At 51.0% G+C, this 27500-nt stretch overlaps 1 long non-coding RNA gene, 7 other non-coding genes and 3 pseudogenes across 9 annotated transcripts in view; 10 read left to right on the top strand and 1 right to left on the bottom strand.

The window, feature by feature from the left end:
* LOC138242886 (uncharacterized) overlaps nucleotides 1-24951 on the top strand; it is a 52037-nt gene extending 27086 nt beyond the window's left edge. Inside the window, exons 2-6 of one of the 2 annotated variants that reach the window (XR_011191759.1) lie at nucleotides 13394-13484; nucleotides 16711-17437; nucleotides 17832-20133; nucleotides 24483-24530; nucleotides 24797-24951. This is a non-coding gene — a long non-coding RNA (uncharacterized lncRNA). Of the gene's footprint in view, nucleotides 1-13393; nucleotides 13485-16710; nucleotides 20134-24482; nucleotides 24531-24796 lie in introns of both variants that reach the window. The other variant, XR_011191758.1, reaches the window with a different exon arrangement.
* Nucleotides 149-267, top strand: LOC138219057 (5S ribosomal RNA). Its single transcript, XR_011181568.1, has one exon. It is a non-coding gene; the product is annotated as a 5S ribosomal RNA (ribosomal RNA).
* LOC138217470 (5S ribosomal RNA) lies at nucleotides 805-923 on the top strand. The gene has a single exon (XR_011181182.1). It is a non-coding gene; the product is annotated as a 5S ribosomal RNA (ribosomal RNA).
* On the top strand, nucleotides 1461-1579 carry LOC138218490 (5S ribosomal RNA). Its single transcript, XR_011181510.1, has one exon. It is a non-coding gene; the product is annotated as a 5S ribosomal RNA (ribosomal RNA).
* On the top strand, nucleotides 2117-2235 carry LOC138216576 (5S ribosomal RNA). Its single transcript, XR_011180288.1, has one exon. It is a non-coding gene; the product is annotated as a 5S ribosomal RNA (ribosomal RNA).
* Nucleotides 2773-2891, top strand: LOC138217694 (5S ribosomal RNA). The gene has a single exon (XR_011181406.1). It is a non-coding gene; the product is annotated as a 5S ribosomal RNA (ribosomal RNA).
* Nucleotides 3429-3547, top strand: LOC138218966 (5S ribosomal RNA; annotated as a pseudogene).
* Nucleotides 4085-4203, top strand: LOC138217693 (5S ribosomal RNA). Its single transcript, XR_011181405.1, has one exon. It is a non-coding gene; the product is annotated as a 5S ribosomal RNA (ribosomal RNA).
* On the top strand, nucleotides 4741-4859 carry LOC138218965 (5S ribosomal RNA; annotated as a pseudogene).
* LOC138219259 (5S ribosomal RNA) lies at nucleotides 5396-5504 on the top strand (annotated as a pseudogene).
* Nucleotides 18597-18668, bottom strand: trnae-uuc (transfer RNA glutamic acid (anticodon UUC)). Its single transcript has one exon. It is a non-coding gene; the product is annotated as a tRNA-Glu (tRNA).
* Nucleotides 24952-27500: the final 2549 nt, after the last annotated feature.

Here is a 27500-nt window from a genome sequence, read left to right as displayed (position 1 = left end):
AGGCTGAAGTGAAATAGAGCGGGGACGAAGGCAGTGAAGAGAGAGAACGTGGGAAGAAGAGAAAAACGCAAGGGAAAAAAAGCAGCGTCGTAAAAGAGGTGACGGAGCTGTCCTCTCAATAAGAAGGGTGCCAGCGAGCCTTGCTCTCGCTTACGGCCACACCCCCTTGAGCACGCCTGATCTCGTCTGATCTCGGAAGCTAAACAGGGATGGGCCTGGTTAGTACTTGGATGGGAGACCGCCTGGGAATACCAGGTGCTGTAAGCTTTTAAGCGCAGGAGGCGCCCTATCCCCGCTCGCTCGCTCATTCCCCTGTTCACACGTGCAGTGCGGCTTGTCCGTCTGTTTATTTGCCAGCTTTGGCGAGACACGGGTGCTTGTGTATTAGCGTGAGCGTTTTTTATTCTGATCAGGAACAGTTTTACAAGTCCGCAAAGGATCGAGGAAAGGTTTATCGCCAGCTGAAAAGAGACGCAGCGCTTCGGCTGTGGAGACTTGTTCGGCTGGCGTTCGGAGAGTCGCGTTTTTCAGAATTGTATTGAGATCGTTTTCCACAGAGCTCAGATGTCAAAGCACAGCAGCAGCTCTCCACAGCGATCCTCTATAGCGCCCTTTGTCCCGCAGCTCCGTCCTCATTGGAAGGAAGCAAGAGTGAAAGGCTGAAGTGAAATAGAGCGGGGACGAAGGCAGTGAAGAGAGAGAACGTGGGAAGAAGAGAAAAACGCAAGGGAAAAAAAGCAGCGTCGTAAAAGAGGTGACGGAGCTGTCCTCTCAATAAGAAGGATGCCAGCGAGCCTTGCTCTCGCTTACGGCCACACCTACTTGAGCATGCCTGATCTCGTCTGATCTCGGAAGCTAAACAGGGATGGGCCTGGTTAGTACTTGGATGGGAGACCGCCTGGGAATACCAGGTGCTGTAAGCTTTTAAGCGCAGGAGGCGCCCTATCCCCGCTAGCTCGCTCATTCCCCTGTTCACACGTGCAGTGCGGCTTGTCCGTCTGTTTATTTGTCAGCTTTGGCGAGACACGGGTGCTTGTGTATTAGCGTGAGCGTTTTTTATTCTGATCAGGAACAGTTTAACAAGTCTGCAAAGGATCGAGGAAAGGTTTATCGCCAGCTGAAAAGAGACACAGCGCTTCGGCTGTGGAGACTTGTTCGGCTGGCGTTCGGAGAGTCGCGTTTTTCAGAATTGTATTGAGATCGTTTTCCACAGAGCTCAGATGTCAAAGCACAGCAGCAGCTCTCCACAGCGATCCTCTATAGCGCCCTTTGTCCCGCAGCTCCGTCCTCATTGGAAGGAAGCAAGAGTGAAAGGCTGAAGTGAAATAGAGCGGGGACGAAGGCAGTGAAGAGAGAGAACGTGGGAAGAAGAGAAAAACGCAAGGGAAAAAAAGCAGCGTCGTAAAAGAGGTGACGGAGCTGTCCTCTGAATAAGAAGGGTGCCAGCGAGCCTTGCTCTTGCTTACGGCCACACCCCCTTGAGCACGCCTGATCTCGTCTGATCTCGGAAGCTAAACAGGGATGGGCCTGGTTAGTACTTGGATGGGAGACCACCTGGGAATACCAGGTGCTGTAAGCTTTTAAGCGCAGGAGGCGCCCTATCCCCGCTAGCTCGCTCATTCCCCTGTTCACACGTGCAGTGCGGCTTGTCCGTCTGTTTATTTGTCAGCTTTGGCGAGACACGGGTGCTTGTGTATTAGCGTGAGCGTTTTTTATTCTGATCAGGAACAGTTTAACAAGTCCGCAAAGGATCGAGGAAAGGTTTATCGCCAGCTGAAAAGAGACACAGCGCTTCGGCTGTGGAGACTTGTTCGGCTGGCGTTCGGAGAGTCGCGTTTTTCAGAATTGTATTGAGATCGTTTTCCACAGAGCTCAGATGTCAAAGCACAGCAGCAGCTCTCCACAGCGATCCTCTATAGCGCCCTTTCTCCCGCAGCTCCATCCTCATTGGAAGGAAGCAAGAGTGAAAGGCTGAAGTGAAATAGAGCGGGGACGAAGGCAGTGAAGAGAGAGAACGTGGGAAGAAGAGAAAAACGCAAGGGAAAAAAAGCAGCGTCGTAAAAGAGGTGACGGAGCTGTCCTCTCAATAAGAAGGGTGCCAGCGAGCCTTGCTCTCGCTTACGGCCACACCCCCTTGAGCACGCCTGATCTCGTCTGATCTCGGAAGCTAAACAGGGATGGGCCTGGTTAGTATTTGGATGGGAGACCGCCTGGGAATACCAGGTGCTGTAAGCTTTTAAGCGCAGGAGGCGCCCTATCCCCGCTCGCTCGCTCATTCCCCTGTTCACACGTGCAGTGCGGCTTGTCCGTCTGTTTATTTGCCAGCTTTGGCGAGACACGGGTGCTTGTGTATTAGCGTGAGCGTTTTTTATTCTGATCAGGAACAGTTTTACAAGTCCGCAAAGGATCGAGGAAAGGTTTATCGCCAGCTGAAAAGAGACGCAGCGCTTCGGCTGTGGAGACTTGTTCGGCTGGCGTTCGGAGAGTCGCGTTTTTCAGAATTGTATTGAGATCGTTTTCCACAGAGCTCAGATGTCAAAGCACAGCAGCAGCTCTCCACAGCGATCCTCTATAGCGCCCTTTCTCCCGCAGCTCCGTCCTCATTGGAAGGAAGCAAGAGTGAAAGGCTGAAGTGAAATAGAGCGGGGACGAAGGCAGTGAAGAGAGAGAACGTGGGAAGAAGAGAAAAACGCAAGGGAAAAAAAGCAGCGTCGTAAAAGAGGTGACGGAGCTGTCCTCTCAATAAGAAGGGTGCCAGCGAGCCTTGCTCTCGCTTACGGCCACACCCACTTGAGCATGCCTGATCTCGTCTGATCTCGGAAGCTAAACAGGGATGGGCCTGGTTAGTACTTGGATGGGAGACCGCCTGGGAATACCAGGTGCTGTAAGCTTTTAAGCGCAGGAGGCGCCCTATCCCCGCTCGCTCTCTCATTCCCCTGTTCACACGTGCAGTGCGGCTTGTCCGTCTGTTTATTTGTCAGCTTTGGCGAGACACGGGTGCTTGTGTATTAGCGTGAGCGTTTTTTATTCTGATCAGGAACAGTTTTACAAGTCCGCAAAGGATCGAGGAAAGGTTTATCGCCAGCTGAAAAGAGACACAGCGCTTCGGCTGTGGAGACTTGTTCGGCTGGCGTTCGGAGAGTCGCGTTTTTCAGAATTGTATTGAGATCGTTTTCCACAGAGCTCAGATGTCAAAGCACAGCAGCAGCTCTCCACAGCGATCCTCTATAGCGCCCTTTCTCCCGCAGCTCCATCCTCATTGGAAGGAAGCAAGAGTGAAAGGCTGAAGTGAAATAGAGCGGGGACGAAGGCAGTGAAGAGAGAGAACGTGGGAAGAAGAGAAAAACGCAAGGGAAAAAAAGCAGCGTCGTAAAAGAGGTGACGGAGCTGTCCTCTCAATAAGAAGGGTGCCAGAGAGCCTTGCTCTCGCTTACGGCCACGCCCCCTTGAGCACGCCTGATCTCGTCTGATCTTGGAAGCTGAATAGGGATGGGCCTGGTTAGTACTTGGATGGGAGACCGCCTGGGAATACCAGGTGCTGCAAGCTTTTAAGCGCAGGAGGCGCCCTATCCCCGCTCGCTCGCTCATTCCCCTGTTCACACGTGCAGTGCGGCTTGTCCGTCTGTTTATTTGCCAGCTTTGGCGAGACACGGGTGCTTGTGTATTAGCGTGAGCGTTTTTTATTCTGATCAGGAACAGTTTTACAAGTCCGCAAAGAATCGAGGAAAGGTTTATCGCCAGCTGAAAAGAGACGCAGCGCTTCGGCTGTGGAGACTTGTTCGGCTGGCGTTCGGAGAGTCGCGTTTTTCAGAATTGTATTGAGATCGTTTTCCACAGAGCTCAGATGTCAAAGCACAGCAGCAGCTCTCCACAGCGATCCTCTATAGCGCCCTTTCTCCCGCAGCTCCGTCCTCATTGGAAGGAAGCAAGAGTGAAAGGCTGAAGTGAAATAGAGCGGGGACGAAGGCAGTGAAGAGAGAGAACGTGGGAAGAAGAGAAAAACGCAAGGGAAAAAAAGCAGCGTCGTAAAAGAGGTGACGGAGCTGTCCTCTCAATAAGAAGGGTGCCAGCGAGCCTTGCTCTCGCTTACGGCCACACCCACTTGAGCATGCCTGATCTCGTCTGATCTCGGAAGCTAAACAGGGATGGGCCTGGTTAGTACTTGGATGGGAGACCGCCTGGGAATACCAGGTGCTGTAAGCTTTTAAGCGCAGGAGGCGCCCTATCCCCGCTCGCTCTCTCATTCCCCTGTTCACACGTGCAGTGCGGCTTGTCCGTCTGTTTATTTGTCAGCTTTGGCGAGTCACGGGTGCTTGTGTATTAGCGTGAGCGTTTTTTATTCTGATCAGGAACAGTTTTACAAGTCCGCAAAGGATCGAGGAAAGGTTTATCGCCAGCTGAAAAGAGACACAGCGCTTCGGCTGTGGAGACTTGTTCGGCTGGCGTTCGGAGAGTCGCGTTTTTCAGAATTGTATTGAGATCGTTTTCCACAGAGCTCAGATGTCGAAGCACAGCAGCAGCTCTCCACAGCGATCCTCTATAGCGCCCTTTCTCCCGCAGCTCCGTCCTCATTGGAAGGAAGCAAGAGTGAAAGGCTGAAGTGAAATAGAGCGGGGACGAAGGCAGTGAAGAGAGAGAACGTGGGAAGAAGAGAAAAACGCAAGGGAAAAAAAGCAGCGTCGTAAAAGAGGTGACGGAGCTGTCCTCTCAATAAGAAGGGTGCCAGAGAGCCTTGCTCTCGCTTACGGCCACGCCCCCTTGAGCACGCCTGATCTCGTCTGATCTTGGAAGCTGAATAGGGATGGGCCTGGTTAGTACTTGGATGGGAGACCGCCTGGGAATACCAGGTGCTGCAAGCTTTTAAGCGCAGGAGGCGCCCTATCCCCGCTCGCTCGCTCATTCCCCTGTTCACACGTGCAGAGCGGCTTGTCCGTCTGTTTATTTGTGAGCTGTGGCGAGACACGGGTGCTTGTGTATTAGCGTGAGCGTTTTTTATTCTGATCATGAACAGTTTAACAAGTCCGCAAAGGATCGAGGAAAGGTTTATCGCCAGCTGAAAAGAGACACAGCGCTTCGGCTGTGGAGACTTGTTCGGCTGGCGTTCGGAGAGTCGCGTTTTTCAGAATTGTATTGAGATCGTTTTCCACAGAGCTCAGATGTCGAAGCACAGCAGCAGCTCTCCACAGCGATTCTCTATAGCGCCCTTTTTCCCGCAGCTCCGTCCTCATTGGAAGGAAGCAAGAGTGAAAGGCTGAAGTGAAATAGAGCGGGGACGAAGGCAGTGAAGAGAGAGAACGTGGGAAGAAGAGAAAAACGCAAGGGAAAAAAGCAGCGTCGTAAAAGAGGTGACGGAGCTGTCCTCTCAATAAGAAGGGTGCCAGCGAGCCTTGCTCTCGTTTACGGCCACACCCCCTTGAGCATGCCTGATCTTGGAAGCTAAACAGGGATTGGCCTGGTTAGTACTTGGATGGGAGACCGCCTGGGAATACCAGGTGCTGTAAGCTTTTAAGCGCAGGAGGTGCCCTATCCCCGCTCGCTCGCTCATTCCCCTGTTCACACGTGCAGTGCGGCTTGTCCGTCTGTTTATTTGTCAGCTTTGGCGAGACACGGGTGCTTGTGTATTAGCGTGAGCGTTTTTTATTCTGATCAGGAACAGTTTTACAAGTCCGCAAAGGATCGAGGAAAGGTTTATCGCCAGCTGAAAAGAGACACAGCGCTTCGGCTGTGGAGACTTTATTAATAAGGCCCCTCAGTAGTTGAGATCTCTGTTATACCCATCTAGAAACATGCAATCAGCATGTTATTGCTGAAGCAATAGTCACAACATTATTCCACACCTGGGTGAGATGCGGGTTATGATGACAGTCATGCTTTCTACACCTTATACTGAGCTCAGAAATGGAGCAAGCGGACATCTCACGAGCAGATCCCTCCGCGTATAAGAAAGGCAACTTGTCTCAGCAAAAATACAAAAAGGCAAAAACCCCACACTTGGAATGCAAACGTACCCTAAAAAGGAAACACAGTTTTAAAACGAACTTGATTTTCCCCTGGAGAAACCTTTTTATGGACACACATCGCATCTATTACACATGTAGAACTAAATATAAAGATAAAACTTAATATAAGAAGTCATAACATATCACACATGACGAAGTCTGGTCCAGAATAAACAGTTTACACTGACCCACCTTTATTTACCCTGGTCACTCACTTCTATTAACTGTTTAACTGGGTAACAAATTAATATTTGTTTCAATTTGGGATCTACACCTGGGAGCCCTGAAATGTTGGCCAGAGGGGAGAAGCTGATATTCAGACGTGAGAATATATTAAAATAAAGGATCTGATGTTGTTTTTCACCTGTCTAATCAAAGCTTGTTCAAAAATTATCTGATTATAGGACACACGAGTTTATAATCATACTCATTCCACTTTTTAACCCCGTATATATGCACAATATGAAACGTATATACACTAAATCTCACGTGTGACTCCCATAATATACATTTCTTTACGAAAATTAGGAACACTTACTACAATTATCAACCCCCCATGACGAGGCAATATTTCATACCTTTGTTTCTTTGTGGGTTCAAAGTTCTGTCCTGTCGTTTCACACGTAATGTTTTGGTAGTTATCTCAATTTTCCTTTGCAATTATCTCCAAGATCATCATCAACTTTTTGTAAAACGCTATGCACAACTGATATTTAAAGAAAGTCCTGTACCAAAACGTCTTTGTAGGGAAAGACAACTTTTTTTCCTTACGTTAGTCGCTACACGGTTACTCAAAAAATCCATTCACCGCCTTTAAAAAAAAAGTTTCGTTTTTTATTGTGGTTCACTGACATTTCTGTCACAATTCTGAGGGACCCCAAATAAAATTCACTTGCCGGTATAAAGACGCCGGCGAGGATAAGACAGGTATCGAGCCACCTGCGTATCTAGCGGACGTTTAAAATAAAAAAAATGGCGTGTAATGTTGCGAAGGGCTACTGTTTTTTTTATAGTTTGTCGATTGTAAGGGACGTGGGCCGCGACAGAAATACTGGACGGGGTGGGAAAAGGTTTATTGATGGTTTATTGTACCGCAACGGTCACAATTGACTCACCAGCAAAGATGGCGCCGAGGCCACATCGGCTCCCTCCCGCCCTGCCTCGCACCGAAGCTCGAGCTGCAGAGCGCAACGCCAAACCGCCGGTCCACGGGCGCGGGCGCCGGACATAGACGTCATAAACCCTTCCAAGGCGCAGGAATTATAGATCACTGTAGTTTCTTCTGGTCCCGGGTTAGGGACAGTGTGCCCTCCGTGAGAGTCTTCTGAGGAAGCCAGTGTCTCATGGGTGTCCAGGCTTGGTACCATCTGTCCATCACAGGACACACAGACACACACACTCACACACCCTGGACAGGACACCAGTCCATCACAGGACACACACACACTCACTCACACACCCTGGACAGGACACCAGTCCATCACAGGACATACACACACCCTAGATAGGACACCAGTCCATCACAGGACACACACACACACTCACACACCCTGGACAGGACACCAGTCCCTCACAGGACACACACACACACTCACACACCCTGAACAGGACACCAGTCCCTCACAGGACACTCAGACACACACACTCACACACCCTGGACAGGAACCAGTCCATCACATGACAAACACACATTCACTCACACACCCTGGACAGGACAGCACTCCATCACAGGACACGCACACACCAGGGCCAGTTTTCCCAGAAGCCAATTAGCCCAAAAGCCTGTCTTTGGACCCGAAGAACACAGGGAGAACATGCAGACTCCACACAGACAGTTCTCCCCCCCCCGGGTCCAGACCCGAACCCGGAGCCCCCCCGCGCTGAACCCCTCCGTACAGACGGCCGCACACAGCTCCGTTGTTCCCGATTCCCGAGGTGATCTGTTAAAAGAAGCCGGTGTGTTGCCTCCAGGTGACATTTCCTACTGGAGTCAGGACAGGAGGCTCTTCTGTACACAGAAGGGGGTGGGGGTGGGGAACAAGCCGCCCAGCCCTGTGGTTGAAGCCGATACCCCGGCTTCTCTCCAGACACAGCTGGGTGAGCTCCTCCAGTCAGTACAGGGGGCTCTACTGTACACAGAGGGTGGCGGGGGTGTGGAACAACTCCTTTGTTCGGGGCCTTGGGCATTCTTGTTGTGAAAGGCGCTATATAAAAAATTGAATTGAAATTGAATCTTACAGGTTTGGGTTTTTCAGAGATTTTGTCAGAGATCTTGTCTGATGTGCCCGTTTCAAAAACGTAACGACACTCCTCACGTCCGAGCGCCGCCGGTCTGTGACGTAACGTATCCTTACACAACCATGACGGTTTCATCATGGACACCACGAAAGCCCGAAAAGTGGTTGACGTTTTAATTTGGCAATGCCACGATGGATCCCAGTTTTTTTTTTTATTTTGGAGGCCAAAAAGGACAAAAAAGGAAATGTCCGGAGTGGATCGATGGTCATCTCTGCGGTTGTTCTGATGTTCTGAAAAAACAAAACAAGAAAAAAACGTCTCGCTTGCCCGGTTGTGTAGTGTTTCCACACCCCACGCAAATCAACTTCTCTTCGCCCCCGGGGGCTCGTCGCCCGCCGCACCCCTCTCACGTGATAGGGGTGTAGATTAAGCCGGTTCAGGGACGCCAAATATGTAATCATAGTGGCTCTCTGAAGGCACCAGTTCTGTAGGGTTTGGGCATTTACTGAGACAATTTTTAATTGTAGCAGTAAATCACAAAGTTGATTCTTTTGGTGGCTTTAGAATCCAACCATGCGACATAACTCAAACAACGCGCACACAGGTACTAATACACGAGGATACATTTATTAATACATAGAATATGCATATAAACCTAACAGATCTTATCGAGAGGGTTATCAGAATACAAAAGATATATATTCAATCAGTTACAAAGAGTTACACATCAAGAGGACATACGTTCAGTATATCATTCATTAAGACCGTTTCGTAAAGTGGACTTGGTTACAACTTCTACATTAGATACTCAAACAAGTACATAACTCTTAGGAATTAAATTGATATCAACTGGTTGGGATAACAATTGAATTCTCGAGCTGTAATGCATTGAAGTTGAATACTCATCCAATCTTTGGGGATTCAGATCTCCTGCGGGCACAAAGGAACAGTTGCAGGCTGTTGCTGTCCAATCCGCGCTCTCTGGCTCGGTGCCAGGCTGTGCTGTGCGGCTTGCGACGGTGCGCTGCTGATGCTCATTGTTGGCTTTAACTAGCAAAGTTTGTGCACAGGAGAAAAGATGACTGTGGGTCCCAGCAAGTCAGGAAGAGGACCGGTTCGTTCCTGATGAAGAGCTAGTTCTGAATAGTGATTCAGCTTTCCACAGTTCCGACCTGTTCACAAGGCCTGCTGCTGGTTACTCTCTGGCAACCTCCACTCTAGACTCTTAGAACAAAGGAAAGTTCTGGCACTCGGACACACTGGCCGTTCCGTGGTTGTCCGGGCTGAGTCTCAGGATGGTCAGGAGGCGCGCTGCGAGAATGTCCTGCCCTTGGGATTCTCCTTTGAATTCCTTCTAGAATTGTTGAATCTGAATCTGAAACTCTCAGGCTCTCTGTGTTGCCTGTTTTTACCTGGAGGAACTTCAGCTCATTGATTGGCTGAAAGTTCCATGGGCATCAGAGTCCCACGTGGGTTACTCGGCCCTACCAGTCCCTGATTGGTTGATCAAGGTGAGATATGAGTCACTTACTCCTGACACTTAGTAATGCAGTCCAGATGTCCAACTCGCACTCCCTAGACAGATAGGCGCCAATGGGTGACCATTGATCATGATAGCCAGGCTTAGCTAAGTGCATCCCCCTTTGGGAGCTGTCCTTGGACCTTAAATCACCTTGCATGAATGGTTTCTCTGTGGCTGCACCACAGAGATGAACAGAGAAATGAGGCCTAATTTGGGAAAGCTCAGAAACACTTAATTCTGCCTTATTATTAAGCCTCGCCGCTACAGGGGCTTCCCCCGGCTGTGACGTACTTACCCTACCCCCTTCCGCCAACGTCATACCGAAGGTCGCGCTTCGGGCCGCGGCGATGTTGACGGACTGTCTTGTAGTGTGAGAAGGGTTTAAATTTCGACTTAAGGAGTTGGCCATCGTTATATTTCGCGAGGTATCATACGGGGGGAAAAAGAACATTTATATTTATCAACCTACTAGTAATACTGGGTGGATGTCACGTTCCCCAAAGTTCAGTGCCTCTCTCTAATAAAGTAGAAACGTGACATTGAACTCCGTTCGAAACGGGAGAAATCACCAGGACACGATACAACTGACGTCCGGAAAAGAAAAAAAGAACTCCTATTCCCATTTGTAATGACCCCGTAGTGTTTTTCCCGGTGTGCGCTCATCTTTCGGAGACCCGTTTCTCTCTGGTGTTTTGCTGTTGGAATAAATGCCGAGGTGACCCTTCTGTGTGGAGTCTGCGTGTTCTCTCCAGCGGGTCGTTTCCTACACCGCAGGGGCTGATCGAACCGGGGTCTCCCAATCGTCACAGAAGTGTGTGTCGTTTTGGGTGGTGGTGGGGGGGTGCATCGGGGATACTGCGCCCCGAGGGGATAACCTCTCACCTTACTCCGGACGAAGGGAGAAGACCTGTACCTTCACGAGTCCGGGTTGTGAAAACTTCTTCTGGCAGTTCAAAACGTTTCGAAGAGACTACAGCGCTACCCTGTTTTCCATTTCTATCGTGTATTATTATACAGTCATAAGTATCTGTACTGATCACAGATCCCCCTCTCACTACCAGGACTGAAGCCCAGTGCAGCACGAATAATAATAATAATTAATAAGTCTGGACTCTCCACTCAGAGCTCTTCCCAGGTCAGGGGGATCCCCTCCAGCCCCCCCAGTGTGCAGCCCCCACGTGGATGATGCTCCAGTCCGCTCAGCACACAGCAGCTCTCAGTGGGGAGGAGAGCAGAGGGATGGAGCCAGTTCAGAGAGGGGGGGTGATAAGGAGGCCATGATGGGTCAAGACCAGGGGGGGAATCAGGCCAGGACACTGGGGTAACACCCCTACTCCTCTCCAGAAACACCCCGGGATTGTTAATGAGCACAGAGAGTCAGGACCTCGGTTTGACGTCTTATCCGAAGGACGGCGCCTGTTTACAGTCCAGAGTCCCCCGTCACTATACTGGGGCATCAGGACCCACACAGACCGCAGGGTGAAAGCGCCCCCTGCTGGCCCCACTCACACCTCTCCCAGCAGCAACCTCAGTTTTTCCCAGGAGTCTCCCCTCCAGGTACTGACCAGGCTTCTACCTGCTGGGCTCCAGTGGGGAGGGGGCTGCTAGCTGGGAGCTGCAGGGTGAGATGGCTGCTGGGCAAACGATGGCTAAAGAGCTTCCTAGGACACCCTGGAGTTCGTGGTCAACTTCCTTCTCTTCAGACGGAGGTGGCTTGAAATCTGTCTCGTTTCAAGGAGTATCTGACACGATGCCCCCCCTGCTTTAGCCCCGCTAACTGGTGGCACGCCGACAACGAGGGCTCTCGGCCTCAATCCATCAACCACAAACTCTCCGGGATGAAAGAGAAAGACAGACTCTGTTCGTTCGTTTCGGGGGGGGGAGGGAAAAAACCAAAAGCTTTTTTTAAAAAACATTTTAATGATGCTTAACAAAAGAACAAAAATTACAATACAGATTAATGTCAAGGGACACCCCCCCCCCCCCCATCTTACGATCATCACAGGACCTTAAAATAATACTTAATAATACAAGGTCATGCAGACGATCTGAGGACTCAGGTGGAGATAATGTGAAAGTTTTCCACAGTCCAGTCTGGGGTCCCTCAGCTTCAGTCCAGACTGGGGTCTGGGGTCCCTCAGCTTCAGTCCAGACTGGGATCTGGAGTCCCTCAGCTCCGGTCCAGTCCAGTCTGGGGTCCCTCAGCTCCGGTCCAGTCCAGTCTGGGGCCCCTCAGCTCTGGTCCAGTCCAGTATGGGGCCCCTCAGCTCCAGTGCAATCCAGTCCAGTCTGGTGTCCCTCAGCTCCAGTGCAGCCCAGTCTGGGGTCCCTCAGCTTCGGTCCAGCACAGTCTGGGGTCCCTCAGCTTCGGTCTAGCACAGACTGGGGTCCCTCAGCTTCGGCCCAGCACAGACTGGGGTTCCTCAGCTTCGGTCCAGCACAGTCTGGGGTCCCTCAGCTTCAGTCCAGATTGGTGTCCCTCAGCTTCTGCCCAGCACAGACTGGGGTCCCTCAGCTTCGGTCCAGACTGGGGTCCCTCAGCTCCAGTGCAGTCCAGACTGGGGTCCCTCAGCTTCGGTCCAGCACAGACTGGGGTCTCTCAGCTTCGGTCCAGACTGGGGTCCCTCAGCTTCAGTCCAGCACAGTCTGGGGTCCCTTAGCTTTGGTCCAGTCCAGTCTGGGGTCCCTCAGCTTCGGTCCAGCACAGCCTGGGGCCCCTCAGCTCCAGTCCAGTCCAGTCTGGGGCCCCTCAGCTTTGGTCCAGCACAGTCTGGAGTCCCTCAGCTTCGGTGCCGCACAGACTGGGGTCCCTCAGCTTTGGCCCAGCACAGACTGGGGTCCCTCAGCTTCGGTCCAGCACAGACTGGGGTCCCTCAGCTTCGGTCCAGCACAGTCTGGGGTCCCTCAGCTCCAGTCCAGTCCAGTCTGGTGTCTCTCAGCTCCGGTCCAGTGCAGTCTGGGGTCCCTCAGCTTCGGTCCAGCACAGTCTGGGGTCCCTTGGCTCCAGTCCAGTCCAGTCTGGTGTCCCTCAGCTCCAGTCCAGTCCAGTCCAGTCCAGTCCTTGGTGGGGAAGGCGACTCCGATCTTAGCTGGCACAGAACCAGGAAAGGAACCTGGAAAGAATATTGTTATTGCAGGTGTGAGGGACACAGACACGGACATCACCATGACATCAAACAGCAAGAGGAGACTCCTCCTTGAATCACAGACACGACCGGGCAGCGTCCCCCTGTCTGCTCACTTGCACCTCCTCTTCTTCTTCTTGTCCTTCCCGGCAGCCTGCTCCTCCTCTCCCTCGCTCTTCCTCTCCTGACACACGGTCTCCGCCGCCTCCATCGGCTCGTCCTTATCATCTGTCTCCACCGACATGCAGCTCAGGGACTTTAAAAAGACGCACCAGCACTTCTGAAGCAGAGACAGGAGAGTCACGTTAAGAGTCGGACTGGACACTCCAGGACATGAACACTGCACTGAGAGAGAGAGGGGTTCATACACACACACTGACTGGACACTCCAGTACATGAACACTGCACTGAGAGAGAGAGGGGTTCATATACACACACTGACTGGACACTGGACAGGAGTAAAGAGAGGATCAGAGCATTACCCACCTTCTTTTTCTTCTGTCTCACAGGAGGTGGTGATTGGACCTCCTCCAGCTGGAGTCCGAGGAGGGAGAGAGGGGGCAGGAGAGGGACAGCACAGGGAGAGAAAGAGAGAGACAGGTGAGTCAAGTGTCCCAAGAGCACAGAGACTCTGCTGAGATCACACTCGCAGTGAGTGAGCCTGGGTGTAGCCCACTAATACTGACCCACTGTACACCATAGGACAGAGAAGAGGAGGAGGAGAGAGACACACTGCCTGGACACCACAGGACAGAGAGGAGGAGGAGAGAGACACACTGACTGGACACCACAGCACAGAGAGGAGGAGGAGAGAGACACTGACAGACAGGGCTGACAAGACAGACAAGATGGCGAAACTCCACCACAGACAGGACAGGAGGCAGGGTGGGACCAGCACTGACCTTCTTCCTCTCTCCTGCCGGAGGAGCTGTCTCCACCTCCTCTTCCTCCTGCAAGTCAAGAGACAGGCTGAGAGAGAGACGGGCTGGTGGGACATCGGCGAACAGAGCTGAAGGCAGAGAGCCGGGGAGACAGGCCCAGCTGGGACAACGCAAGACAGACAGAGAGACAGACAGAAAGGAAGGAGAGAGATACACAAAGATGAAGGCACAGAAAGACAGCAGGCAAAGAGAAAGATTGAGATTGAGGGACAAACAAACCGAGAGAGAGAGCGGAAGGAGAGAGAGAGAGGAAGGAGAGAGAAGGACAGACAGACTGACAGACGGGGCTGAAAGAGAGAGAGACAGAGAGGCAGGGACAGACAGACAGCAGGACGAGAGAGAGACAGAGATCGAGGGACAATAATTTGGTTTCGAAATTTATTCTGAAAATATACAATCATTCACTCCTGAAAAATATCGAGTTCAAATTATACATTATGTACAATATTGTAATCAACATATGGCTAATCATCAAAAATAAAAAAACTGTACTGGGGGACACAGCTGGCTGTGCTGTTCTGGACAGAACACACTGAGGTCCAGTTTCCACCTGCTGCAGGATCAAACAGCACCTCCACTGGCTCTCCAGTGAACAGAGGGACAGACAGAGAGGCTTCAGGCTGCAGGGTGACATTGTCTCTGTGAGCTGAAAGACAATCAGGACAGAGGATGATATAAGAACACACTCTGTCAAGAATATAGAGCCCTCTAGTGATCCTACTGTAGACCTGCTCACCACCCACAGTGACGATCACAGTGCTGATACTGCTTCCATTAAGGTCCCTCACTGTGTAGTTGCCCTGATCAGCTGGAGTGAGGGAGCGGAGTGTCAGAGAGCTGTTCTGCACTGACACTCACTGTTCGTACCTGGGGCCAGGGAGCCCTGCGCTGCTCAGTAAGACTATACGATTCTGGACAGATCGTGCAGGATCAAACAGCACCTCCACTGGACCAGCAGTGTGGAGGGGGGAGACAGAGAGGCACCAGGCTGCAGGCTGTGGACTTCTGAGTGAGCTGAAAAGGGACAGGTAGAAACATGTTGAATATTTAGTTTTACAACAATACCTTGAGTTTGGACTGCGATCAGCTTCGTTTTGTATTTCAGCTGTGAAAATGCAATTTCAAAAATGCACGCCACAGTCATGTTAGGTTCAAGTTACAGTTGCATCACAACTCAATACATTTGCAATTCACTTCTGAGATAATTGTTCCTGGTGTTTGTGTTGTGTATGCCTTGCAATGGAGGGGTGAGAAATAATGGACTTATTACATTATAATGAATAATAATTGCTTACACTTATATAGTGCTTTTCTGGACACTCCTCTCAAAGCGCTTTGCAGGACATGGGGACTCCCCTCCACCACCACCAATGTGCAGCATCCACCTGGATGATGGGACGGCAGCCATAGTGCACCAGAACGCTCCCCACACACCAGCTATGAGTGGGGAGGAGAGCAGAGTAATGAAGCCAATTCATAAATGGGGGTTATTAGGAGGCCATGATTGGTAAGGGTCAATGGGAAATTTGGCCAGGACACTGGGGTGAAACCCCTACTCTTTTCGAGAAACACCCTGGGATTTTTAATGACCACAGAGAGTCAGGACCTCGGTTTTACGTCTCATCCGAAGGACGGCGCCAGTTTACAGTCCAGTGTCCCCATCATTAGACTGGGGCATTAGGACCCACACAGACCGCAGGGTGAGCACCCCCTGCTGGCCCCATTAACACCTCTTCCAGCAGCCACCTTAGTTATTATTGTCGAGAAGGAAAGAATATTAGGAACATGAAAAGGCTGAATGTCTTAAATGCATTTTTTATACTGAAACAGAGAGGCACACACACGTCATTACAAACGCACACCCGCACAGAGACGTCCTCAAGCGCCTTGTTCACAATTATGGGCTCCAACAGGAACAAAAAACGCCAGCCTGACAACTCGAGCATTCAAACCAAGAACCCAAACTTTGGCAGCCTGTGCAGAAAAGCATAAAGAACCACAAGTCTTCTCTTTTGGGAGGAAAAGCACACAGTCCCTCTCTCACACTCCTGATTTCCTTAAATAGCTCATTCTTCATTTCTGGCTCCTACATACAGTATAGCAGCACTCAGTCTGCTTTGAATAAGCCATAAATCCAAGATTTGTTTTATCTGTTCCTCTTGTCTAGGCCTAGAGCTGCTTTTCATAAAAGAGCTGTTTGCATAAATAGCTAGGGTTACAGCTGAAGACACCAGCTTCATCCCCCAGTGTGTTATACGTCGGGAGCAAGAGAAGAGGGCCAGGCCGTGCCTTTTCATAGATTTTTCTTCTGAAAAGTCGGGTTCTCGGAGGCAGATTTAGCCCCTCATGCATTGTAGAGAGATAGACAGGCCCGCGCGCACACAGTTAGAGCTGCACCCTCACACAGAGTCAGACCCGCACAGACACGTCCTCTTGTTTAAACAAATACACAAACCTGACGGCACTCACAATGATCCAGACACACACACACACACACACACACACGACATCAGCAGTTACTCTCGCACACTTGACCCCAGCTCAGTCCTCACCTCCAGCTCCTGCAAACCGCTTCGAACAAACTGCATTAAGAAAATTAGGTTGCGTTCCGGTAGCAGGCCATCCTGGGCACCAGTGTGAGTTACACACTCATTTGTAAAAGCCCTTCCGCATCGTCGGGCATGCTTCACAGTGCTGGACCTGGGCTGTGGGTGCTGTCTGTGTGGAGTTTGCATGTTCTCTCCCTGGTCTGTGGGGGTTTCCTCCAGGTGCTCCAGTTTCCACCCACAGTCCAGGGACAGGCTGCCACTTTCACTGGGCAGTGCACCGTCGCCATGGCAGCATGGTGGGTCGGATCTGATTTCAGTCTTTATTTCCTTTTTTAGAGATCCTGTAACCAGGATCTGTTCACTGCCACGACGGACAGGGAATCCCGTCATCACTGGACATCCTCTTACCTCCTGTGGCAAAGGGCAGCTGATGAAGCTTTGTGCACGCCGGATCATGACAATCGCCACTCCACCCTGATCCTGGCTCAGCACAGGGCACATGGGTTCACTCCCTTCAGACTAAAGAGACTCAGTTTCTTCAATCTGTCAGTGTGAGACACTCCCTTCAGACTAAAGAGACTTAGTTCCTCCAGCCTGTCAGTGTGAGACACTCCCTTCAGACTAAAGAGACTCAGTTTCTTCAATCTGTCAGTGTGAGACACTCCCTTCAGACTAAAGAGACTCAGTTCCTCCGGCCTGTCAGTGTGAGACACTCCCTTCAGACTAAAGAGACTCAGTTTCTTCATCTGTCAGTGTGGGATGCCTACACCAGCTTCGAACGCATGTACACAATTCCGCGGACCGCCTGCCAGACCAATTTCTGGGCTTACAGCAAACCACCCATTACATACACCGGTGTCTTCCAGAGGAATTCAGGAACTCACGTTTACTCCGTCATCTCAGGCAATTCTCGCAGGGAGCAGAGATTTCCCAATCGATCAGAGAGAGTTGGGACTTTTTTCCCGCAAGAAACAACAAAACCGAAGTATTCTTCGATGTGCCGGTACAAACTTTCAGGTTATATAGTCCTTCCTTGCTGCTTCAGACATCATTCGGTGTTATGGTAAGTGGGGGGGGGGGTCATGGTATTTGTCCAGTTAAGAGACCCTGTCCAAATGGTCAGTTTAAGATTATGCCCCCTCGCATCTGGAATCCTTATCAGTTAACCCCCTTTCCTGCCATAAACCCCTGTTGCTTAGAAGTCTAATTTTCAGGCAGAATTGACTTAAGTTAACCCTTTTTACATCTTGTCTCTTACTTCAGCCCTCTTCCATTTGCTAGTTCAAATTTGTACAACCCATTTGTATCTGCTAGGCGGCGCAGTCATCGTGCACAAAGAACGCTTTGAAAAGCGTCAAAGGCAAGTCATTCCGAGTTGGTCGTTTGTGTTTTCCGTTCAGACGCGAAATGCTGAAATGATCTCTCGGCTCCTCGGTTGTCATTTCTGCTCCGTAAAGGAATCACAGCACGCGTCGGCTTCCAGCACGGTGGGTCGGGACACGATGCCGGGGGTCGGAGAGAGCGATGTCTTCCTCGTTAGTATAGGACCTGTCACCTGTCCCCACCTGTCACGCGGGAGACCGGGGTACATCAGGACGCGCATTGAAATGAAAGCAGGATGCGCTGCGACCTGCACTGTGCAGATCCCGCCACACTAAGAGGTGAGTGGGTCTGTTCGATCACAGCGTGGCGACAAAAGATGTCTGTTTCCGCCTGGTTTCGAACAGGGGACTGTTCGCGTGGGAAGCGAACGTGATAACCACTACACTACGGAAACGGTGGTAAACCGTGCCCAGCGGCCCAGCGCTGAGCTTCGCCAATGCGATTCAGCTGGTTCCAGTGCCTTTATTGGAGTGCGCTGATGGACCGTGCTCTCTCTCCAGAGACCAGCACGCCTGTCATGGATGGAGCAGGAAAGGCGGCGCCTCATTCTACAGCCCTCTCCACGCAATCGACGAAATCGGGCTACTGAAGTGGAGAAAATCGCCTCTCCAGAAAGTGCAAATATCATCTTGGAGAGTATAAATCCTATTGCCGAAGGTCAGCCCTGTCTACCAGAGTAACCCTCCCACAGCGATGATCAGCTCGTCTCACACGCGAGAAGTTTCGGTTGGAAACAAGCGCCCCCTCTTCTCGCACGTTTTGCACGTTCGAGTAGTTTTAATGCGGCTCTTTCGTACACGGTGCTGATCTTTTGGAAAGCAGGAGGCAAAACGGACACATTCCCATACCGGGAGTCGAACCCGGGCCGCTTGGGTGAAAACCAGGAATCCTAACCGCTAGACCATATGGGAGCACACAACCCCGCTGTTCCGGGCATCATGCAAGCAAACTACATAAATATGAGAAAACACGCAAGAGATTTGTCACTCAGAGTGTCGAAGGGTCGATGTATACTGGGGCTCAGTTGAAATGCAACGTCAGGACTTTTCCGAATTATGTCACACGAAGAGAGCACAGCCTTTTCCGCCCTGCCACGTGTGTCTCGGTAACTCGCCGTGATCGTATAGTGATCAGTACTTTGCGTTGTAGCCGCAACCGAGTCACGGCAGAATAGGGGCGTCTGCTTTTACTACTTGTACGAATGAAGGCAAAAAAAAGCCAATCGATGTGAACGAACGGCGCTTTACAGAGGAGTACTGCCTGACTGGATTGTTGATGAACGACAGAGGCCACTCCGACCTCTTCTCGGTTTTCTTCAATGACTTACTAAGGATCTACACATTCGCCCATGCAGGGGAAGCCAGTTACACCAAAGCAAACGCAGGAAAGTGCAATTCAAGCAGAGACCAGGAGGGACTTGTTTACACCGAGAGTGGTCGGAGAATGGAACAATGCGCCCAGCCCTGTTGCTGGAGCCGATTCTTGATGAGATCTTGGGCTCACTAAGAAGCCCCCGCTGGATGCTAATCTTTCTGTTGTTCTTGCAGGTCCTGCGCTGCTTTTGAGCCGACAGAGCTCGTCCTGGTCTGTCGGCACAGCCCAATTGCTCCGCGTCCAGTGTGTGATCTCCTGTTCAAGCCCAAGCGAAGACACAGTGAGCCTATCTGTCAATAATAGTAATACAGTGTGGGATGTCCTGTCCCAGTCTGAGGAACAAACAGTGAGCATGTCTCTCAATAATAATAATATAGTGTGGGATCTCCTGTCCCAGCCTGGGGAACAGTGAGCCAGACTCTCAATTATAATAATAATACAGTGTGATCTTCTCTCCCAGCCTGGGAAAAAAAACCGTGAGCCTGTTTCACAATAATAATAATACAGTGTGTTATCTCTTGTCCCAGCCTGAGGAACAGACAGAGAGTCTGTCTCTCAATACTAATAATACAGTGTGTGATCTCCTGTCCCAGCCTGAGGAACAGACACTGAGCCTGTCTCTCAATAATAATAATACAGTGTGTGATCTCTTGTCCCAGCATGAGGAACAGACAGTGAGCCTCTCTCTCAGTAATAATAATACAGTGTGTGATCTCCTGTCCCAGCCCAAACGACGACACAGTGTGCCTATCTGTCAATAATAATAATACAGGGTGCGATCTCCTGTCCCAGCCTGAGGAACAGTGTGCCTGTCAATCAATAATAATATTACAGTATGTGATCTCCTGCTCCAGCCTGAGGAACAGACAGTGAGACTGTCTCTCAATAATAATAATACAGTGTATGTCCTCCTGTCCCAGCCTGAGGAAAAGACAGTGAGCCTGTCTCTCAATAATAATAATCCAGTGTGTGATCTCCTGTTCAAGCCCAAGCGAAGACACAGTGAGCCTATCTGTCAATAATAGTAATACAATGTGTGATCTCCTGTCCCATTCTGAGGAACAGACAGTCAGCCTATCTGTCAATAATAATAATACAGTGTGTGATCTCCTGTCCCAGCCTGAGGAACAGAGAGTGAGCCTGTCTCTCAGTAATAATACAGTGTGTGATCCTCTGTCCCAGCCTGAGGAACAGACAGTGAGCCTGTCTCTCAATAAAAATAATACAGTGTGTGATCCCCTGTCCCAGCCAGGGGAACAGTGAGCCAGACTCTCAGTAATAATAATACAGTGTGATCTACTGTCCCAGCATGAGGAACAGTGAGACTGTCTCTCAATAATAATAATACAGTATGTGACCAACTGTCCCAGACTGAGGAAAAGATAGTGAGTCTGTCTCTCAATAATAATAATACAGTGTGAATTCCTGTCTCAGCTTGTGGAACATACAGTGAGCCTGTCTCTCTATAATAATAATATAATATATGACCTCCTGTCCCAGCCTGGGGAATATACAGTGAGCCTGTCAAACTATAATAATAATAATACAGTGTCTGATCTCCTGTCCCAGCCTGAGGAACAATGAGCCTGTCAATCAATAATAATACAGTATGTGATGTCCTGTCTCCCCCTGAGGAAAAGAGAGTAAGCCTCTCTCTCAATAATAATAATACAGTGTGTGATATCCTGTCCCAGCCTGAGGAACAAACAGTGAGCCTGTCTCAAAATAATAATAATACAGTGTGGGATCTCCTGTCCCAGCCTGGGGAACAGTGTGCCAGACTCTCAATAATATTAATAATAATAATACAATGTGATCTACTGTCCCAGCCTGAAGAACAGACAGTGAGCCTGTCTCAATAATAATACAGTGTGTGACCATCTGTCCCAGACCGAGGAAAAGACAGTGAGTCTGTCTCTAAATAATAATAATACAGTGTGGGATCTCCTGTCCCAGCCTGGGGAACAGTGAGCCAGACTCTCAATAATAATAATACAGTGTGACCTACTGTCCCAGCCTGAGGAACAGACAGTGAGTTTGTCTCTCAATAATAATACAGTGTTATCTCCTGTCCCAGCCTGGGGAACAGACAGTGAGCCTCTCTCTCAATAATAATAATACAGTGTGTAATCTCCTGTCCCAGACTGAGGAACAGACAGTGAGACTGTCTCTCAATAATTATAATAATACTGTGTGAGCTCCTGACCCAGCCTGGGGAACATACAGTGAGCCTGTCTCTCTATAATAATAATACAGTGTGTGATCCTCTGTCCCAGCCTGAGGAACAGACAGTGAGCCTGTCTCTCAATAATAATAATTCAGTGTGGGATCTCCTGTCCAACTCTGAGGAACAGACAGTGAGCCTCTCTCTAAATAATAATAATACAGTGTGTGATCCTCTGTCCCAGCCTGAGGAACAGACAGTGAGCCTGTCTCTCAATAATAATAATACAGTGTGTGATCTCCTGTCCCAGACTGAGGAACAGACAGTGAGACTGTCTCTCAATAATTATAATAATACTGTGTGAGCTCCTGACCCAGCCTGGGGAACATACAGTGAGCCTGTCTCTCTATAATAATAATTCAGTGTGGAATCTCCTGTCCAACTCTGAGGAACAGACAGTGAGCCTGTCTCTCAATAATAATAATACAGTGTGTGATCTCCTGTCCCAGCCTGAGGAACAGTGAGCCTGTCAATCAATAATAATACAGTATGTGATCTCCTGTCCCAGCCTGGGGAACAGTGAGCCAGACTCTCAATAATATTAATAATAATAATACAGTGTGATTTACTGTCCCAGCCTGAGATACAGACAGTGAGCCTGTCTCTAAATAATAATATAGTGTGTGACCACCTTCTGTGGTCTGTTTCAAATCCGCCCGCGATGAGACACCGAGGAGAAATGAAGAGCCCCAGTCGTGCTAGAAAATCACCCGGGAAAGTGACTTTCAATGTAGGAAAAAAAAGTCGTTAGTAACAGACATAATATGTTTGTTTTGTTTTTTTAATCACTGCGATGTGTGACTAAGCTCATACGACTAAGAGTTGCTCCCTTTGTCTAGATCTGGTAACCTGCTCGTCGCTGGTGGGCCAGATCGTGTCCCCCGTCTCTACACTGGGGCATTAAGACCCACACAGACCGCAGGGTGAGTGCCCCCTGCTGGCCCCACTGAGAGGTCGTATCCCACCTCCTCCGCTCTCTGAGAAAAGCAGTATCTTCAGGCCCTGATCTCCCACCCCTGCCACTCTCTGCGCAAATAAGTATCGTCAGGCCCTGACATCCCACCCCTGCCACTCCCTGCGTAAAGAACTCTCGTATGGCTCTGACATCACACCCCCACCACTCTCTGCGGAAAGCACTGTCGTATAGCCCTGACACCCAACCCTCCACTCTCTGCATTAAGCACTGTCGTCAGGCCCTGACATCCCACCCCTGACACTGTCTACGTAAAGTAGTATCGTCAAGCCCTGACATCCCTCCCCCGCCACTCTCTGTGTAAAGCACTGTCGTATGGCCCTGACATCACACCCCCACCACTCTCTGTGTAAAGCACTGCTGTATGGCCCTGACATCACACCCCCACCACTCTCTGCGGAAAGCACTGTCATATAGCCCTGACACCCACCCCTCCATTTTTTGCATAAAGCAGTGTCGTCAGGCCCTGCCACTCTCTGCGTAAAGAAGTGTCGTATGGCCCTGACATCCCATCCCCACCACTAACTGTGTAAAGTAGTATTGTCAGGCCCTGACATCCCACCCCTGCCACTCCCTGCGTAAAGAAGTGTCGTATGGCCTTGACATCACACCCCCACCACTCTCTGCCGAAAGCACTGTCGTATAGCCCTGACATCCCACCCCTCCACTCTCTGCATAAAGCAGTGTCGTCAAGCCCTGACATCCCACCCCCACCACTCTCTGTGTAAAGCAGTGTCATATGGCCCTGACATCCTAGCCCCGCCACTCTCTGTGTAAAGCAGTGTCATATGGCCCTGACATCCCACCCCCACCACTCTCTGTGTAAAGCACTGTCCTATGGCCCTGACATCACACCCCCACCACTCTCTGCGTAAAGAAGTGTCGTATGGCCTTGACATCACACCCCCACCACTCTCTGCCGAAGGCACTGTAGTATAGCCCTGACATCCCACCCCTCCACTCTCTGCATAAAGCAGTGTCGTCAAGCCCTGACATCCCACCCCCGCCACTCTCTGTGTAAAGCAGTGTCATATGGCCCTGACATCCTAGCCCCGCCACTCTCTGTGTAAAGCAGTGTCATATGGCCCTGACATCCCACCCCCACCACTCTCTGTGTAAAGCACTGTCCTATGGCCCTGACATCACACCCCCACCACTCTCTGCGGAAAGCACTGTCGTATAGCCTTGACACCCACCTCTCCACTCTCTGTGTAAAGCAGTGTCATCTAGCCCTGACATCCCACCCCCTCCACTCTCTGAATAAAGAAGTGTCGTATGGCCCTGACACCCACCCCTCCATTCTCTGCATAAAGCAGTGTCGTCAGGCCCTGACATCCCACCCCTCCACTCTCTGCGTAATGCGGTATCGTCAGGCCTTGACATCCAACCCCCGCCACTCTCTGCGTAAAGCAGACATGTTACAGACATTTACAACAAAGACATATTATAAAATATTGACATATACTGTAGGCGGCTGGAGCATTATTGGGAGACAGACTCACTGTTCCTCAGGCTGTGACAGGAGATCACATACTGGGCTGCCAGATCAACTGAGTTCCCTCCTCCCTCTCCCAGTAGGATTGGGACCCGTTGTGATTCTGGCAGGTGTGGGAACTCTGGGATTAGATTTCTGAATTTCGGGAAGAATGTTTCTCTAATCCCAGAGTATCTGTCACAGTGCAGTAGGAAGTGCACCTCTTTCTCTATTTCTCCCAGCTGGCAGTGGGAGCACAGCCTGTCCTCTCTGGGCAGCCATGTCTGCCTGTGTCGCCCAGTTTCTATGGCCAAGTTGTGGTCACTGAGCCTGTACTTCGTCAGGGTCTGTTTCTGTTTGTTATTTTTTATTTTGGTCAAATATTCAGCTAGTGTGTATTGTCTGTTTAAGGTTCTGTAGCATTCCAGTTTATGTTGTGTTTGTGTGTGTGTGTCCCAATGTGTGAGATATTGCTGTTTGATCTGTGCTGTGATGTGGTTGAGTCTGGGTTGTGGTGCTCTAGCAGTGCTGTCCTGAGGCTGGTTAGTGTCGGTGTCACTCACTGCGAGTGTGATCTCAGCAGAGTCTCTGTACTCTTGGGACACTTGACTCACCTGTCTCTCTCTTTCTCTCCCTGTGCTGTCCCTCTCCTGCCCCCTCTCTCCCTCCACGGACTCCAGCTGGAGGAGGTCCAATCACCACCTCCTGTGAGACAGAAGAAAAAGAAGGTGGGTAATGCTCTGATCCTCTCTTTACTCCTGTCCAGTGTCCAGTCAGTGTGTGTGTATGAACCCCTCTCTCTCTCAGTGCAGTGTTCATGTACTGGAGTGTCCAGTCAGTGTGTGTGTATGAACCCCTCTCTCTCTCAGTGCAGTGTTCATGTCCTGGAGTGTCCAGTCAGTGTGTCTGTATCAACCCCTCTCTCCCAGTGCAGTGTTCATGTACTGGAGTGTCCAGTCCGACTCTTAATGTGACTCTCCTGTCTCTGCTTCAGAAGCGCCGGTGCGTCTTTTTAAACTCCCTGAGCTGCGTGTCGGTGGAGACAAATGATCAGGACGAGCCGATGGAGGCGGCGGAGACCGTGGGTCAGGAGAGGAAGAGCGAGGGAGAGGAGGAGCAGGCTGCCGGGAAGGACAAGAAGAGGAAGAGGAGGTGCAGGTGAGCAGACAGGGGGGCGCCGCCCGGTCGTGTCTGTGATTCAAGGAGGAGTCTCCTCTTGCTGTTTGATGTCATGGTGACGTCTGTGTCTGTGTCCCTCACACCTGCAATAACAATATTCTTTCCAGGTTCCTTTCCTGGTTCTGTGCCTGCTAAGATCCGGACTGGACTGGACTGGACTGAATTGGACTGGACCGGAGCTGAGGGACACCAGACGACTGGACTGCAGCCTAGGGACACCAGACTGGACTGGACCGGAGCTGAGAGACACCAGACTGGACCGAAGCTGAGGGACCCCAGACTGTGCTGGACCGAAGCTGAGGGACCCCAGACTGGACTGGACAGGAGCTGAGGGACACCAGACTGTGCTGGACCGAAGCTGAGGGACCCCAGTCTGGACTGAAGCTGAGGGACCCCAGACTGTGCTGGACCGAAGCTGAGGGACCCCAGTCTATGCTGGACCGAAGCTGAGGGACCCCAGACTGTGCTGGACCGAAGCTGAGGGACCCCAGACTGTGCTGGTCTGAAGCTGAGGGACCCCAGACTGGACAGCACTGGAGCTGAGGGACACCAGACTGGACTGGACTGGAGCTGAGGGGCCCCAGACTGGACTAGACTGGAGCTGAGAGGCCCCAAACTGGACTGGACCAAAGCTGAGGGACCTCAGGCTGTGCTGTACCGAAGCTGAGGGACCCCAGACTGTGCTGGACTGAAGCTTAGGGACCCCAGTCTGGACCGAAGCTGAGGGACCCCAGACTGGACCGAAGCTGAGGGACCCCAGTCTGTGCTGGACCGAAGCTGAGGGACCCCAGACTGGACCGAAGCTGAGGGACCCCAGTCTGTGCTGGACCGAAGCTGAGGGACCCCAGACTGTGCTGGACCGATGCTGAGGGACCCCAGTCTGGACTGAAGCTGAGGGACCCCAGACTGCACTGGACTGAAGCTGAGGGGCCCCAGACTGGACTGAAGCTGAGGGGCCCCAGACTGGACTGATGACCTTTTGTTAAGCATCAATAAACATTTTTTAAAAAAAATCTGTTTAGCTTTTGGTTTTTTCCCTCCCCCCCCCCTAAGGTTGCTGCTGGGAGAGGTGTGAGTGGGGCCAGCAGGGGGCGCTCTCACCCTGCAGTCTGTGTGGGTCCTGATGCCCCAGTATAGTGACGGGGGACACTGGACTGTAAACAGGCGCCGTCCTTCGGATGAGACGTAAAACCGAGGTCCTGACTCTCTGTGCTCGTTAACAATCCCGGGGTGTTTCTGGAGAAGAGTAAGGGTGTTATCCCAGTGTCCTGGCCTGATTCCCCCCCTGGTCTTGACCCATCATGGCCTCCGTATCACCCCCCTCTCTGAACTGGCTCCATCCCTCTGCTCTCCTCCCCACTGAGAGCTGCTGTGTGCTGAGCGGACTGGAGCATCATCCAGGTAGGGGCTGCACACTGGGGGGGCTGGAGGGGATCCCCCTGACCTGGGAGGAGCTCTGAGTGGAGAGTCCAGACTTATTAATTATTATTATTATTCGTGCTGCACTGGGCTTCAGTCCTGGCAGTGAGAGGGGGACTCTGTGATCAGTACAGATACTTATGACTGTCTAATAATACACGATACAAATGGAAAACAGGGTAGCGCTGTAGTCCCTTCGAAACGTTTTGAACTGCCAGAAGAAGTTTTCACAACCCGGACTCGTGAAGGTACAGGTCTTCTCCCTTCGTCCAGAGTAAGGTGAGAGGTCACCCCCTCGGGGCGCAGTATCCCCGATGCACCCCCCCACCACCACCCAAAAACGACACACACTTCTGTGACGATTGGGAGACCCCGGTTCGACCAGCCCCTGCGGTGGAGGAAACGACCCGCTGGAGAGAACACGCAGACTCCACACAGAAGGGTCACCTCGGCATTTATTCTAACAGCAAAACAACACCAGAGAGAAACGGTCTCCGAAAGATAAGCGCACACCGGGAAAAACACGACGGGGTCATTACAAATGGGAATAGGAGTTCTTTTTTTCTTTTCCGGACGTCAGTTGTATCGTGTCCTGGTGATTTCTCCCGTTTCGAACGGAGTTTAATGTCGCGTTTCTACTTTATTAGAGAGAGGCACTGAACTTTGGGGAACGTGACATCCACCCAGTATTACTAGAAGGTTGATAAATATAAATGTTCTTTTTCCCCCCGTATGAAACCTCGCGAAATATAACGATGGCCAACTCCTTAAGTCGAAATTTAAACCCTTCTCACGCTACAAGACAGTCCGTCAACATCGCCGCGGCCTGAAGCACGACCTTTGGTATGACGCTGGCGGAAAAGGGGGTAGGGTAAGTACGTCACAGCCGGGGGAAGCCCCTATCACGTGAGCTCTGGAGGAGCTCACCCAGCTGTGTCTGGAGAGAAGCCGGGGTATCGGCTTCAACCACAGGGCTGGGCGGCTTGTTCCCCACCCCCACCCCCTTCTGTGTACAGAAGAGCCTCCTGTCCTGACTCCAGTAGGAAATGTCACCTGGAGGCAACACACCGGCTTCTTTTAACAGATCACCTCGGGAATCG

The sequence above is a fragment of the Lepisosteus oculatus genome, chromosome 14 (assembly GCF_040954835.1).
Source record: "Lepisosteus oculatus isolate fLepOcu1 chromosome 14, fLepOcu1.hap2, whole genome shotgun sequence".
Lineage (NCBI taxonomy): Eukaryota > Metazoa > Chordata > Actinopteri > Semionotiformes > Lepisosteidae > Lepisosteus > Lepisosteus oculatus.
Note: the sequence above shows the minus strand (reverse complement) of the source record. Positions and strands in the feature narration are given on the sequence as shown.